We start from the raw sequence: 17,346 nt of genomic DNA on the forward strand, positions 1-17,346 counted from the left end.
TCTAGACGTTGTAGGTATTTGGAATAATCTCAAAAAGAGAAAATGACATTTTTTTTCCCCATAGTGATTTTAGATTAATGAGGAAATACAAAACCTGACTCTTTGCAGTAGAGAAAACAAAATATTGAACAGTTTGGTTTCTCTGTAGCTGAAGGGAAGCTTGGTAAAGAGTACAAAAGTGAACCTGAAAGGCAGTGACTACTTTGTGGTTTGATGCAAATTCCGGTTGGTATTGTATAGTTGGCAACTGGTCCTAACTCCACACTCGCTTCTTCTCACTCCCATTAAAATTAATTTACACTTCCCTTGTTTCAGAATTATCTGCCTTTAGCTGCCAGGGAAAGTCCGTTTATATTTCTTGGGAGCCAAGCAAGCTTCGAGGTCACTTCCTACCATTAATTCCCTGTCAGCAAGTGTCACTTGGGGCATTTCCTGTTCCTGTTCTCATTAGTCCTAAGGAGGAGAAACTCTCAGTGGTCTCTGACTTTCAGTCCTGCACAGCAGTTGTCAAGTAAGTGCTGGTATACCATTCATTTCATTTAACTGGGACTATTTTTGTAGAAAAATGTCAACAGGATTTCTCAAGTATAAATCTAGTATATTCCTTGCTGAGACTCTATCTGTAGCATGGGCATCACAGTTTTTTCTCTGGAAACAAACTAGGTGGATTACGTCGCCAATAAATACTTAGAAGTCATTGCAAATAAGTCCTAGGTATGAATCCAGAATATCTACCTTTAGTTAATTATCGAAATACAGTTGCTCTGGTCATCTTTACTAATTAAAATCAGTAGACCCTTGGTTCAGTTGAAAACATTCAATTAAGCAAAGAAGGTATTTTAATCATTGATGACTTTGTAAAGAAGGACTAATTAGCTAACAGAATGATTGCTTTCACTTTCTGACAAGATCATAGGTAAAAATCTTTTGAAATTTTCCAGTAGAAACATATCAAATTATAGAATGCTTTATTTTTTTTTAAGATTTTATTTATTTATTTGAGAGAGAATGAGTGAGAGAGAGGAGAAGGTCAGAGGGAGAAGCAGACTCCCCAAGGAGCTGGGAGCCTGATGCGGGACTTGATCCTGGAATTCCGGGATCATGACCTGAGCCGAAGGCAGCCACTCAACCAACTGAGCCACCCAGCTGCCCTATAGAATGCTTTAAATATTTGCTCTTATTGAACATATTTGATAAAGGGAGAAATCTTTTATAACTTTGGATTTGATATTATTCAGATATTAAAAATAATTCTCTTTTCTACAAGTGCTCAGAATATCTCAATAATGCATGAGTGACAAGCAGAACAGGAAGTTATCAGCCAGTGTGTTTTATTTTCATCCAAAGCTGATTTTTTTAAACACTAAATTGATAAAATTTTCCCCCACAAACTACCTGTGTTAAGATTGAGCGAGGAAAACAACAAAATATCACAGAAGAATATAAAAGTCTATTTAAGTAAATAGAAACATTATGTTCCTGAACAGGAACATTTTCCAAAGGCAATTGGACAAAATGAGCCCAAGATTTATCCAAAAAAACTAAACTGGCACAAATAGCCGAGCAAATTCTGAAGCAATAGTGAAAAAGAAGGAAGTCTTACCCTCACATCTGAAGTCATATAATGAAGTTACAATAGTGGAATCACTGTGGCAATGGTATGAGAAGAGACAAATGAATTCAAAACAGAAAAGAAGACTTGACAAATGCAAGTACCATCAGAAACCATCCTGCACATCATACAGCAAAAGAAATGCCAGATGTAAGAGGGAGTTAAATGTAAAATTGCATCCACGAAAGAACTGGAGGGAAACATTGGTGAAAAGTATTTGATCTTGGGGCCCAGAGGCTTTTCTGGGCATAAAAGCAGCAGAAGAAAACACAAAGAAAAAAAAAAAAACCTTGGTGTATGTGACTGCATAAGTATATAAATCTTTCCATTAAAAAGAAAATCTCGAACAAAGTAAGAAGGCAAAAAACTGAAATCTTTTTGCAATGTTTGATAAAAGGAGTTGTAGGTTTAATGAGAGAGATCCTTCAAATCATTTTAGGATGAATTCCCACCCAATAGAAATACGGGAAGACACCAGAATTATCTAAATGGCTATAGATCTGGAAAATAAAGCTCCACCTCACTGATACTCAAAGAAACACAAGTTAAGACAACCACAATATCAACTCACAGAAAACCGTCTAATATTCACAGTGATCGTACTACTGTTAAATGCGATCTTAGCCAGTTACAAAAATATGTTCCCTTGGAATTAAAAGCAAGAAAAATGCTCAGGAAAAAGTATATTACAAAGCAATTTATGGCAAATGTTTGTAATTAGAGCACCCCCCTCACTTGCGGGGGATACTTCCAAGACCCTCATTGGATGCCTGAATCCATGGATAGTCCTGAAATGTCCATATACAATATCTTTTTCTTTTATTTTCTTTTTTTAAGATTTTATTTATTTATTTGATAGAGATCACAAGTAGGCAGAGAGGCAGGCAGAGAGAGAGGAGGAAGCATGTTCCCCGCTGAGCAGAGAGCCCAATGCACGGCTTGATCCCAGGACTGTGGGATCATGGCCTGAGCTGAAGGCAGAGGCTTAACCCACTGAGCCACCCAGGTGCCCTGATACCTTTTTCTATACATACGTACCTGTGATAACACTTAATTCTAAATTAGTTAAAAGATTAACAACAATAACTGATAATAGAACAAGTGTAACAATACACTGTGAGAAGAGCTATATGAATGTGGTCTCTCTCAAAATATTTGATGGTTCTGCACTCAGCCTTCTTGTGATGATGTGAGAGAATAACACGCCCCCGGGATGAGATGATGTGAGGTGAATGACGTGGGCCTTGTGACATAGCAGTAGCGAGAACCACGGAAAGTGAAACCACCGATAAGGAGGGGGCACTGGTGCATTCAAATATATATGCTTAATTGTAAATATATGTCTAGAAAATGACTTCAAGTCTCACAGGATTGTATCCATAGGTTATGGGGTCCTAGGCTATTTCCAATTTCTTTCTATGCCTTTCTATATTCATCTTTTACTTTAGTAATCAAAAGACAGAAACCACAAATGCCTGCTTTTTCCCCTGTGGAGTCTGATTTCACTCTCCCAGGAGCAGCCCCTTGAGGCTACTTCTGTTCAGAACTGCCTGATTCAGAACCAGATCTGGGGGAAAAACAAAAACAAAAAAAGACCCAACTCTCTGTTCCCAGCCTTCCTCACAGGGTTCAAGTTCCCCTGGCTTTAGGTCCCTCCCTGAGCACATACAGTGAGAACTAATCAGAGCCTTTCTGTAAAATATGAGACTTGTCAAATATACGAAAACTAAACAGTAAGATGTGACACGGCGGCTAACTCTAACTGTAGGAAGAGCTCATCACGTCCAGTTTAAAATAACTTCGGTCCCCAGGATGAGGGCACTGCACATGGTTAACACAGAACTTTACCCAATGGCTGATGTTATTCCTACATTTTTCAAATGCTTTTACTTGGACCTTTTCAAAATAAACCGTAGAATTGGACTTTATGTGCTTATATGGCAAGGTTGCTCCCTGTGATACCGTCGCAAGGCTGAAGCATAAAATCGAGTTGAGTTCTTGCCAAAACATGAATCAGTTGCAGCAGAATATTCTGAGCTCTGTTCTTCTTTTTTTCCATTCTCTAATATTTCTTCACATCGCAGCCCAAACAATCGCTCATAATTAAACGGAGCGAAGGAGCAGCGCTGGCAGGAAATGGACTTGGCCAGGATCTCACAGCCCCTCATTGTCTTCCCCACAGAACAATTACATCAGTTCCTTCCATTTCCAGAGGAAGAATGGATTTTGCAGAGCAGCAGATGAAAATAAGAGGAAGGAGGCAGCTTATTTACATATTCCAAATCAGGTTAATGTATAATTCTTTTTTAATGGAAAAGGAAATGCCTGAAAGCATTGAACAGTCGTTTAAAAATCCAGCCTTCACTTCCTCTGCGATCTCCAGCTCACGCTGACCCCCGGCTCTGCTCATCAGTTACTCAGGTCTGCGAAAACCTCCAGTTCAGAGGGAGATCCAGCCCACAAGCATGCTCTATTCCAGAGTCTGGAAGCTTCAAGGGAGGTGAAATGCCAACCGTGTTTGAAAAGTTAAAAACATCTCACCGCCGAGTTCTTCGGTATCTGCTATTTACTCAGTAGATTCCCTGTAAATCCCAGTGCCGAAGAGGATTTAGAGTGTAAATGTGCACACCTAGATAGTGTAAGATGAGGCACGGCTTAAGAGTTGTTTGGCATCAGCTTGGCTGGATGATGAGGCATTGTGGTCAACCTGCTGCCTCCTGGGGACGAAAGGCTTCTCAGCTCACAGGCACATCGGGGTCCAAGCGCCCCATCTGTTCAAGAACTCCCAGGTGACAAGAGATAAGCTCCAACCTAGTCCTACCCGCCCACCCTGATCATCCTTGCCTCATTCTACTGCTCTGCTCCCCACCCCACCGGCAGCCTGGAATTCATCATGGTTCCCTAGGTTGAGGGGCCAGTTCTCACAAACCCCAAAAGTTCTAGAGACATGCAAAATCTCCAGTCCAGCCTCCCAGAGAAGTCAGCTCAGAGAACTACGTTCTCCATAGGAGTCTCTCGGCCATTCAGGAACAATGAGCACCTTTTTGGATGCCAGGAAGACAGGAGACTTCCCTTTTTTCCATTTCTTAAGTTCCTGATCTCTGACTGTTTTCTGCTGGGCTAAAGCCCCACGGGCCTTAGCGCGCCCCTGGACCATCAGAGAAAGAGAGAGATCAGGCAGGCAGGCTGGAGTGTCCAGCACCCATCCCCAAACCCCTGCTCTGTGAAGCTGAGGTGAGCGCCTTGTGACCAGAGTGAGCCCATGAGATAGATAGCTAAGAGGATGAAGAGAGGAAGACTACAAGTGTTTCGTTCTGAGGACTGTGCGGACAGCTCCAGACTATTCATTCCCCCACACGAGAAGTCCCCAGTGTGTGTTCTACACCAGAAAACGAATTCCACAGGGCCCCAGGTATGCCAGCTTCCAGAAGAGGAAGAGTCGTCCCTCGGTCACGTGCTTACAGATGGATTCCCTGTACAAAGCCACAGATCGTCGAGAGAATCAAAGTAGACACCCGGTCCCTGTAGCTGGACACTAGCTCTCAGTCTCTTCAGCTGGAAACAGTATTTTTTTAAAATACAGGAGACGGATGTAAAATTAGAGAAATCCTGGGGAATTTTTTTTTTTTTTTTTTTTAAGATTCTATTTATCTGAGAGAGACTGAGCACGAGCAGAGGGAGGGGCAGACGGAGAGGAGAAAGCAGACTCTCCTCCGAGCGGGGAGGCATAGGAGAGGCGCGATTCCAGTGCCCTGGGATCATGACCTGAGCCAAACACAGGCCCTTAACCAACTTGAGCCACTCAGACGCCCCTAAGCTGGGGAGTTTTATCTGAGGGAGCATGGAGACAGCATAAGGCCCAGTTGATAAGGCTGGCTGACGGGCACGGGGATTCTCTCTCTCCGCACTCTGGTTTATCCCTGTCCCAACACGCCAAGAGTATTCAGCAAGTATTGGCAGAAGAAACTCAGTAAAAATGCCCCGATAAAGAACAAGAATATGATTTCAACATTAATAACGAAAGCAGCACCATAAAAGGCAGAAGTCTCCTGTTTACAAATGACAGATGCTCAACTAAAAGGGAGTTTTTAACTTGAGCCAAAAAGGAGAATTTATCAGCTTACATAAATAGGCCAGGGTTTTGTTGTATTTTTGTTTTTTGTTGTTTTTTTTTTTTTTTTTAAGTCTCAGGCACATCTAGATTCGGAGGCTTCAATATTATCATCTGGGTTTTGTCTGTTTCTTCATTTCTTGGCTTCTCTTCCTTCCCTACCTTGGCTTACTTCTGCAGTCCTGTTCTCCCATGACTGACCAAGGTGTTTACTGTAATGTCTTGGTCTTTTTTCTATTCCACAGCATCTGGAACTCCTCTCTCAGTTTAGGGAATTTCCCACCTCATAAGTCTTGGTGGGGCACGTGCTCTCCCACTGCAGAAGCTGCAAATGTCAAATGCTTGTCTTCCCAAACTGCTTTGCAGCTGGGGTTCAGGCGTGTAACCCAGACGACACCAATCAAACACAGCTATCCTAAATTTGGATCTAGATGCTGCTAAACCAAAGAAAGAGCAAAGGAAAAAAAAAGAGAGAGAGAGAGAGAGCAAAAACTCCAAGGTCTCCCTGACAAGCTCATGTTCCTGGGACAGTGGTGGCTGCCCTGTGGTGGTTCCCAGGGTCCTGTTCACACAGTGTCAGCTCTGGAACCTGGAGAGTTTTGTGCTCTACCACAGCACAAAAGACAGCGGTGATGCTGTCTTCGCTGGACCCATCCTGAGGCATAAGATAGGGCCATATTTCTGGTTGTTGAACATAGTACCTGATTCCCTGGCCATTCCCTCTGGAATAGAATTCTGTTACCCAGGAACCTATTTCTATTTAAATCATCCAGAATGGTTTTCTATTGCTTGCATATAAGAACTGGACTGCAAACAGCTGCCCCAAATTCATACCATCTCAGTTTAACAATTCCAGTTGAAAAAAAGCTTCTGTAAGTGTGTATCTCAGTGCAGGCAGGGATTGTTATCAATCTTTTGGGGAGCACATACACAACTCTCTCCAAGAACGTTGCTAAAGGAATGGGACTCTATGATTGGCCCAGCTGTGGGAAATGTCCATTTCTGTGGCCAAGGACAGTGAACCTCATGAAAGAAATTCACAAGGATCTTACAGAATGGAAGAGGTGACATTTCCCAAGGAACATATATGTCCATGATAAATATTTTCCTGTTATATAGAATTTTCCCTACTTATTCACCAGTCTTTTAAAACTCACAAATACATTGGGGCTCCTGGGTGGCACAGTCGGTTAACCGGCCAACTTTGATATCAGCTCAGGGTCCTGAGATTGAGCCCCATGTCAGGCTCTGCTGTGGGGCTCTGTGCAGAGCATGGAGCCTACTTAAGATTCTCTCTCTTCCTCTGCACTTCCTCCTTCCGTCTCTAAGACAAACAAACAAGCAAACAAAACCAACTCACAGACACCAAACCTCAAAGAATTGAGAGAACAAGTCTTATTTCCCTCCTCAGAAGAACAAAATAGAACATCTTAAAGTAAAAAAGCCAGGGAATATGGTAAGTAGGGAGGATCTTCTGTGTGGATGTTCTCAAAATAAGACACACTATGTTTTCTTGTCTCCAAACCTTGGAAAGTTTGTAGAAAAGATGTTTAGTAACATCTAGACAACATTAGGAAATAATTTCTCCTAAACAAAGTCCCCAGCCTGCTCTCTTTTAATTATCTCCCCATTTCTGGCACCTAGAACATGGGGAGATTCTTCAGTCTTTGGGAAGATGATTTTTCCTGGTGGAGGTTTGCCAGGAAACCAGTCTTTGCTGAGGGGAAAAAAACCAACTTCGATCATTACATAGTGTCGCTGCATCCCAGAGAGTAGGAGACCCAACCCGTGCTGAGGAGTCTCACATGTTGCCAAAACTCTTGGGAAGTAGGGCTCAGCTGGAGGCAGAAAGCCAGTGTAGAAGAAAAGTGAGGAAATGGCAGTGCCAGAGGGAACAGGATAGAAAGAATGTCAGAGAATGAGAGGGGGAACATGTATGAAATTGCATCAAGGTCAGCAAAACCCTAATATAAATAGTAACATCTGTACGCTGAGTCCCTGCAGAAAGAGTCTGTGTGGAATATTTTCCATTTGGCTTTCCAGGTCCACCCTCCATGCCTCTCCACTTTGTTCCCTGACGGAGACGGCCGAGCCGTGCGGACTACACCGATAGTCCCTCTGCTTGCTCCTAGCTGGGTTCAGCCAGCAGGAGGCACCGGCAAAAGACAGAAACACAGGAAGAGAGTGAGGTCTGAAATTTTACTTGTCTTCTTTTCTCCACAGAAGACCACAGCCTCCATCAGGCAATCTTCTCTCTAGGGCCACTCACTCCAGTTCTGCACGCTGCCCCTTCCCCAGGCCCTCTCAGGACAGGACGGGAGGCACTCTGTTCTGTCCTAGTCCCAGCACACTGATCCATCCCTTGTTGGTTTCCCTAAACCAACCCACATGTTGTAAATGGTCCCTTTACACAGCGGTTTTCATACCTCTTAGTCACGTCAGATGGGTATGCCCTCAGTTTCCTGCTGGGACTGTGACCAATGCAAAATCAAAACATTCTTGGAAAGACTCCACGCTTAACCACAGCAGCTTGGGGTAGGTGGTAGGGAGAGAAAATGGAAAAATTCAAAGGCAGGGAGAGAACAAGCAGAATTGGAATGAGGGTAGTGAATGTGTTGCATTCAGCTCAGACACATTCCTACACTGGATCCAAGCAGAGATGTCAAGTATGTGAATGAGAGTGCAGGGTGCATTTTTTGGGATGGAGATTTAAGAATTATTCACATGGAGTAGTAAATAAAACAATGGAAGTACATGAAGTGGCTCAGGAAACAACAACAGGGTGAGAAAGGATGATTGTCATTAAAAAAAAAAAAAAAATTAATGAGAGTCTCAAAGAGCTAAAATGGAACAGATAGAAAGCCCTACCTTTCATTTACCAACTTTTATAACTGAAATCCCTATAAATATTATGTAGTGTTTCTTTGAACCAACAAAATGCCTTGTGAGAAGACTTTTGCTCCAACCTCGCAACTCAACGTAGACTTCTCCAGAGACCTTATCACTGCTGCCGTCAAAGTGCCAAAATGGCCCACAGACAAAAATGACCTCTGGAGGAAAAGTATATCCTTGATTATATACAATTTCTTTGGAAAGAAATCATTAAGAATTCAAAACTTCAAAAAATATCCTAGATAAGTTCACTTACATATACATGTCCTTTATAAACTTTTAATCATAGGTTGGTTTTCTTGTAGTGTATAAAGAAACTATATATCCACCTAGCATATAAACAACAAAAGATGAATGAAACTTAGGTTGAAGGGCATGAAACTATTACCAGGTGGCCCTAAGAACAAGATTTGGTGAAAAAAAAAAAAAAACATCAAAATAGGGTTTGGAAAACGTGAATGGATCAAGAAAATATTTTGAACCACAACAAAGTAGTTCTCAGTGATAAAAAGAAACCAACTACTGATACACTCAGAAACATTATGAATCAAAACATTATGCTGAGTGAAAGTAGCCAGAAACAAAAGAGTTCATAGTGTATGCTTCTATTTATATAAAGTTTAGAAATGGCAAACTAATCCAACAAAACAAAGATTTCATTGGTTGCTGGAGTCAGGAAGCAGACGAAGGGATAAACAGAAAAGGAAAACTTGGGTATGGTGGAATTATTCTGTGTCTGGTTTGTAGTAGCAGATCCATGAGTGGGTACATTTGTCAAAATTCATCAAATTGGGTACTTTAAGAGGACATTACTTATTGGACAAAACTTATACCTCCACAAAAGTGATTGAATTAAACAAACAAACAAACAAACAAAAAAGGCAAGAAATACTGCCGGCGACTGATGCTCTCCCCAGAACCTGGAGTGTTTCATGGATAAAAGGGAGAGGGGCAAGTGACGAGGAGCCATCAGGAAGGGGGAACAAGCCAGGAGAGGGAGGTCACTCAAGTGTCCAGAGCAAGGCTTTTAAGGGGAAAGAATTGACTGGTTATCAGTGATTCTAAGAAAAGATCTGTAGGATAGTGACTGAAATTTATGCATTGGCTGCAACATTTGGGGAGACAGTTATAACCTTCGTCAGAGTAATTTCCAGAGTGGGACTGTGGACACCAACTCCCTGGGAATCCCCAGTGAAGAGGAAGGAGAGGACATGGAGGCAGAACATAGAGACTTGGAGGAATAAACAAAGTAGTGTAAAATATGACAGTCACTAGAGATTGAAGAAGGTAAGGGGGGATTTTTTTTTTCTTCTAATTTATTTTATTTATTATTTATTTATTTATTTTTTTTTTTAACTTTTTATTTTTTATAAACATATATTTTTATCCCCAGGGGTACAGGTCTGTGATTCACCAGGGATTTTTTTTTTTTTTTAATGGAAGAAACATGAGAATCTTTATCTGCAGGCGGAACTAAATCAGTAAAGAGGGAGAGTTTCACCCTACAAGGGGCCAAGGAAAGGCAGGCTCCAGAAGGTTGAACTTAAATATCAAGGCCCTCATCCTTCGTGGAGAACAGGGAAAATCAGGATGAGCAGATGTATAGGTAAATCTCTTAAAGAGGGAGAACAAGTTGAGACATTATATACTTTATGGCCTCAGTTTTCTCAGTAAGTTAAAAGGCATGGAAATTTGATGTGAGACACTGAAGTAGGATGGGGTCTCAGGAGATTTTAAATAGTTCGAGAAAAAAAAAAATGGAGGGGTACATGGAAATCTTCTGAGGCTGGAGGCGGATGATGAATGACCTAAATTGTTTATAATCAAAGACCTATGGGAAGGAGTGTGTGGTGTCCACCAGCAGGAAGAAAATTAAATATAGATTTGATATAGATGAAGTTAGGTAATATATAGAAAAGTAGGCTAAGGCAGGATAATGTGTACTCCTCAGTTTCCTACTTTCTCCCCACCAACTCTCCTCCCTAGAAATTTAAATTCATTTAAAAAACTATTAAGTATAGGGGTGGAGGGGATGGAAGAGCGCTCCAGTATCCTCAAGTACCCAAATGTGATCAAATAACAGTATAGACGACCTTGGCTAACATAAAATCAACTGGAAGTTAGAAGAATGCTCAACCTTAAATGCCATTTGGATGGTAGAAACACACACACACACACACATAGTGATAACATACTGCATACCTTTTTAATTCACTATATCTCAGTGAGCTGTCTCATTCTTTTATAAAGCTGTATAATATTTCATAGTCTTCGTGTATCATTATTTCTTTAACAAAGACTTACTGATGGACATTTAGCTCGTTCTCAAGATTCATGCTTTTATAAACAGTGTTGCAGTAAATAACATTGTATATATGCCATTTTATGTAAAAACAATTTTATCTATAGAATGAATTCCTGGAGGTGGAACTGCTAAGTGAAAGGGCATGCGACTTAGTATTTAATATCATATCATATTACACTCCTACAGGCAAAATATGAGCACCTACTTCCTCACAACCTCACCAGCACAGCACTTTAATAAAATTTTCTGTCTTCATGAATCTGATAGGTTTTAAATGACATCTCAATCTAATTTTAAATTAACTTGCATTTTCTTAATATGAGGAGACTGAGCATCTTTGTGCAAATTCAGGAGTCATTTCTTATTCTGAGATCTGCCTAATCATTGCCTTTGTCCATTCATTTTTCAACTGGGAATCTGTTTTTTTTTCTTACTGATTTAAATACGCTCTTTTATTAAAGAGTGTAGATCCTCATGATTCATGAGTTTCATATTTGTCAATTCACCTACTTACTAAAATGTATTTGTAATTCCCAAATCAATATTCACAGTGCTTTCGTGATCATTCACAGAGACGCACAGAGAGGCAAAAATCTGAGTCATCCTGCACGCATGTTCCCAGCATAGGTCAAACAAGGTCATACTCTGCCTTCTTGTTTCAGCTCCCATTCTGTAAACAAAATGTCTTTTCATAGTCTACTTCACACCATATTTTTCACATGTTTGAGTTTTTATTGGTTATTTGGCTATTTTATTTCTCTCTCTTTTTTTTTTAAGTTTTTAAAAATTTATTTAAGTGATGGCTACACCCAACATGGGACTCAAAGTCAAAACCTGGAGATCAAGACTCACATGCTCTTCCAGTGAAGCTAGCCAGGCACCCTTATTTGGCTATTTTAAATACACCCCATCCCCAACCGTGGTGCTAAAGTGCTCCATTGTGTTCCTAGGAGCAAGAAGGCTAGGATGTGTTTTACTGAGAAATACATATGCTTGATTAGCTCTTTCAGGCGTGTGTTCACGGTGCTGTTGGCTGTATGACATAAGGCATCTTACAGAAACATGCATAAAAAGCATCACGTAGGGGCGCCTGGGTGGCTCAGTGGGTTAAAGCCGCTGCCTTCAGCTCAGGTCATGATCCTGTGGTCCTGGGATCGAGCCCCTCATCCGGCTCTCTGCTCAGCAGGGAGCCTGCTTCCTCCTCTTCTCTCTCTCTGCCTGCCTCTCTGCCTACTTGTGATCTCTGTCAAATAAATAAATAAATAAATAAAATCTTTAAAAAAAAAAAAAGCATCACGTATAGATTGGCTGACAAAAATGTTGTGACCAAAGTTAAGAGGAAACTACTCCTGCATTCCCCCTAGAAGCAATGATTCCATATTTGCTCATTCAGTGTTCACAGTGACTTTAGAGAACATAACTAATGAAAATAGTGACAACCGTTGGGGACATTAACTCTCTGAGAATCAAGTTGCAATTACTGTGCCCAGCCTGCCATTTCTATTTTAACTTTGATTTTTTAGCAAGGATATATATAGGATATATATATATTTTTTTAATGTGGTCATATTTATGAAATGATGTTTACTCTACATCTCCAGCTATTGTGATTTAGTTAGAAAAGAGAAAAAAAGAATGAGTGGAATAAACACTTGAATCAGGGGGTTACCTGACAGCTGGTCTGTGGAGCTCTGCCCGAGCAGAAACAAGCTATCTCTCCATCCACTCAAATAAGCCTACCTGATAGAGAGGAAAAGAGAAATGATATGTCTGTTACTTCAAAGGGAAGCAATTAAATTCCCAGGGATGCCATTTCACTTTATCCTTGAAATATTTATATGAGGATGACATGAACCCATGGCTTCAGTTACAAAGATGCATGAACATGGTCACTTCCGTTTCTACAAAATTCACAGTAGGAATATTATTATACTTTTGGTGTCACATTCTCCTTCCCCCAACATAAGCTATAAAAGTTGCTTTGGGCAATTATAATAAAGCTTTCCCTTTAGTCAATGTGGCCTGGAATCATCTCCAAAAGAAGGAAGACTTACCTTCTAGCAAAATGAGGAATATTTGGTCAATTACCACCACAGAAAGTCCCAAGTTGTATTTAAAAGAACCTGAAAGTGACACACTGATTCTAAATTGGAAGTCACACTTGTAGTGGCTGGGCTTATCAAATCTCAAGTGACAGGTGATTTTCAGACACTGATACCAACACCCTTCCACAATGGCTGCATGAAAGCTTTTCCTTGCCCACAGTCCCCTCTGCTAGTAATTTGGCTTCAGCAATAGATATGAATCTGTGACCTACTTGCAAATTATTCCTGGTGACATGCATATAGAAGTGTAAAAAGGAGACTAACAAAAGCACCTGATTTGATAAGTGATCAAGTTTACCACCACTAGGGATGTCAGAGCTGATGAACTTTACCATGCGTGACCTGGAAGAGTGACACCACTGAATGTTTAATATGTTGGTGATTTAATCCTGCATGTGTAATTATAGAGCCCTGGAACTAGGAATGCTCACATCCTCCCTCCTAATTAACCACTGGTTATTCCAAAGTACACTTGTCTTTCATACAAAAGAACTGTATTGTTCCCACAGCCCCATAATTCTATAGAAAAATCACATGAATTTGTTGTTGTCTTAAAGAAGGCCACTTTAGGAAGAAGCAAGTATCATCAGGAGTAGGCTCTCTGCTCCCCCAAACCCCTCCTCTCTCTCCCTGCAAGAGAACGAACTCTCTGCTCTCCCTTTCCAGCTGACACAAAATCCATATATTGAGACCCTAACCCCCAATGTGAGTATATCTGGAGATGGGACTGTTAAGAACTAATTAAGCTTAAATGAGGTCATAAGGGTGGGGGCCTAATCTAATAGGCTTGGGGGCTTTATAAGAAAAGAAATAGCTCTTCATTCTGACTCTCTCTCTATGCATATGCACCCCAAAAAGGCTGTGTACCCTCCCACCCCCCACTCCCCGCCCATGGAGATGGGGACCAGCCATAAGCCAGGAGGAGAGCTCTCATCAGAACCCAGCTACACTGGCATCCTGATCTTGGACTCCAGAACTCTGAGAATATAAATATCTGTAGTTTTACCTGGGATGTTTCATTGTGGCAGCCCAAGTTAAGACACTCCTTATCCTTGACTTGGGGCCCGCTGCTTCCATGTCGGTTCTCAACAGCTGGTGTGCAGTCACACAAGTCCCCACACTGTCCCCCGTCCCCACCTCAATGGCACCCACAGTCCTAACTTCCTAACCTTTCCAGCAACTTGCTCCTCCCCCCAGTTAGTCAACACCTTGCTTCTGACATCTGTTCCCTTGGAGTCCTGTCTTCATATGTAGGTGACTGAATGATCCAATAAACTGCTTCATGCTATGGAGTCAATGTCTGATAGTGATTTGGTATCACTTTCATGTCTCCCTTGCGTTCCTACAGGCAGAGCAGGTTTCCTGAAACCTGTCCATATCTACCTTGCAGATTTTGATAAGGGTAGAACAAACTTGACAATCCTTCTGAAACGGAGCAGAAGAAGGGGGCCACAGAAGCACCCCCCAGAAGTTAACCCTGAAGGCAATCTACCTACCTCCTTCACAGTCTCACCCAGTACTCTTGGGAAACAGCCAGGGTCTTTGGCTTCCTATGAAGGAGTCCTTCCAGCATACCCTGTTCCTCTTCCAGTAACTTCACTGCAATAAAATTTTTTAAAAAGTTAAAATGTGATCATCTCAGATACCGAAGCAGGTTGCCAGAACTGAGATTTTAGAGAGTAAGGGAATCTTTTAGACCACCTCCCTGTAGCTTGATGCTTTACTCCATGTATCCATTTTTAAATGAGTATCAATGTGAGAAATACCTATTTTAAAATACTTTTCTTAAACGAAATACAACTTTTAGCCCCTTTTGTGCTAATCTGGGTGGCGTCCGTCTCTCCAGAGCTCCTTCTCAGCTTGCGTTCACCCCAGAATCCAAAACGCTAGGTGATGCTTGAAAACTGGGGAAAAGCCCTTTAGTGATCAGCTTCCGCCCAAGCTCCTCTCTCCCATGGCCTCATGGTCAGGCCCACACTGCCTTCCTAAGCAGACATCTCCGCTTCGGCACCACCCACGCACCCACTTCTCGTTTTTTTGACCTTCTGACTTGATCTAAGGCAGGAAAAAAAAAATCTTTCCTCCTCTGATTGTCCTCTAAAGAGTTTAGCATAAACTTGTCCAAGCTGAGGCTTTAGAAAAACAAAAGCCAGGAAGAGAACTATCTCACTGACAACTTCTGCTTCCCGCTCAATAACAAAAACTTTCTCTACGCCAAAAGAACATCAAAAGGCGAGGTTACACTTGGGGAAATGGGAAAGGGAAAGTAGAAAGAGAAAAAGTAATATTTTACTCAGTTATCCTGGTCCCCAAACAACAGATCCTGAATAGAAGGATCTGGTGCAATGACAGACCAGTTCTCCTTGCTGGGTCTTACCAGGCAGCTGCTAACAACACCAGCCTGGGAACGAGACTCACTCCCCTGCTCTGTTAATAATTTCCTATAAGTCACTTGCCTCTCTGGAAATAATTTTGTCTGTTTATGCATTCAACAAACGCTCACAGGCCTACTCTCTGCAGGAATTTGGGGAGAGTGCGGTATAAGTCTTGGGGCTTGAAGATAGGCCTTGACCTCGAGTTGCACAGAGTCAGCACATAAACCGAACCGATGCAACGACAAAGGACAAGGACAAGGACAGAGACATGCCGGAGATGCAAGGGGAATGCCAAAAAAGGGACCTGGGAGTGGGGGAGCAGTATGAGCTGAGTCCTGCAGGAGATGATATGCAGGCCAAGGGGTGCTTGAAAGGAGGAGGCAGTGATGTATGAGGATCATGGAGAGCTTGGCAGGAATCAAATCCCAGTGCAGCTTGTATTGTCTCCTAATAGCCATGAAGGCTCCTGGGAAGCTCGGAGGGAAGAGGTGGTATGCCAAGGTTTGCTTCTTTTTTTGTTAAGCAACTTAACACAATTTTATTACCTTACACTTCCACAGGTCAGAGACACAGGTCTCACTGGGCTAAATGCAAGGTATGGGTAGGCCTGAGTTCCGTTCTGGAAGCTCTAGTGGAGAATCCATTTCCTTGCCTTTCCCGCCTCTAGAAGCTGGCCACATTCTTTAGTTTATGACCTCCTTCCTCCATCTTCAAAGCTAGCAAAAGCAAGCCAAGCCCGAGCTCCTGGCAACCACTCATCTGCTTTCTGTCTCTATAGATTTACTTGTTCTGGAGAGATCGTATAAAAGGAATCACTGGATATGTGACCTTCTGCGTTTGGCTTCTTTTGCTCAGCAGGCTTCCCAGCTTCATCCATGCTGTGGCATCTATCAGTACTTAATTCCATTTATGGTCGAACAACATTCCATTACATGAATATGCCACCTTTTGTCTATCCGCTCACCCTTCCATGCGCATCTGAGTTGTTTCCTCTTAACTAATACGAATAGTGCTGCTATAAACCTTTGTGTACGAGTGTTTGTTTGAGTGCCTGTTCTCAGTTCTTTTGCATACATAGTTGGGAGTGGAACAAATGGCTCACATGATAACTCTATGCTTAAGTTTTTAAGAAACCACCAACCTGTTTTCCATATAGCGTCACCATGTCACATAACCACCAACAAAAACACGAGGGTTCCAATCTCTCCACATCCTTGGCAACACTTGCGATTTTCCGTTTTGTGTGTGTGTGTGTGTGTGTGTGTGTGTGTGTGTGTGTGCACATAGCTAACCTACAGGTGTGAGGTGGTGTTATTGTGGTTTCGGTTTGCATATCCTTAATGACTGCTCATACTAAGTATCTTTTCGAGATTTGCTTTTCAAATAACTGAACGGGAAGTTGTGTGAAAAACAGATTTAAAAGAAAATGAAAGGAAGTCAGTAAAGCGAGTTGTCCAAACTAAATCTGATGGGGTCAGAAATAAAAAATGGGAGTAGGGAAAGAGAAGGAGAAATAAATTGGAGAAATACTTAGAAAGTAAAAATGTCAGAGTTTAGGGACCAGTTAAGTGGTAGTTCAAGGACAAGTAGAAGTCAAAATGCCCCCATCATCCTTATCCATAAAATGAGAGGGTGGACTGTATGACCCAAAGCGCTTCCCTGCATGAACATTCTTTCTCAGAGTGATTTTACCTTGCAAATATCAAAGAGGTTTATGAGGTGAAATTTACTCAGAGCTTCTCAAAATTGTTGATGCACACATATATTAACTGCTTCTAAAAATAAGCCCTTCTCCACTGCAAGGCCAGATAAGAAAGGATAAAATTTAAATGGAAACAATTTAATTATTTAAAACTTAATTGTTGATTAATTTAATTAATTAATCTAAGCCAATGTAGCCTCTAAATATCAGTCATTGATCTCACATAGCAACCCACAAGTGCCAA

At 41.6% G+C, this 17,346-nt stretch overlaps 1 long non-coding RNA gene across 1 annotated transcript in view; it reads right to left on the reverse strand.

Annotated features, from left to right (window-relative positions):
* The window catches only part of LOC309865091, a 44,087-nt gene extending 29,484 nt beyond the window's left edge, over positions 1 to 14,603 (reverse strand). The window contains exons 1-2 of the long non-coding RNA XR_014311946.1: positions 14,518 to 14,603; positions 12,590 to 12,656 (exon numbers count right to left, since the gene is read on the reverse strand). This is a non-coding gene — a long non-coding RNA (uncharacterized lncRNA). The remainder of the gene's footprint in view (positions 1 to 12,589; positions 12,657 to 14,517) is intronic.
* Positions 14,604 to 17,346: the final 2,743 nt, after the last annotated feature.

Source organism: Mustela nivalis, assembly GCF_964662115.1.
Source record: "Mustela nivalis genome assembly, chromosome: 5".
NCBI lineage: Eukaryota > Metazoa > Chordata > Mammalia > Carnivora > Mustelidae > Mustela > Mustela nivalis.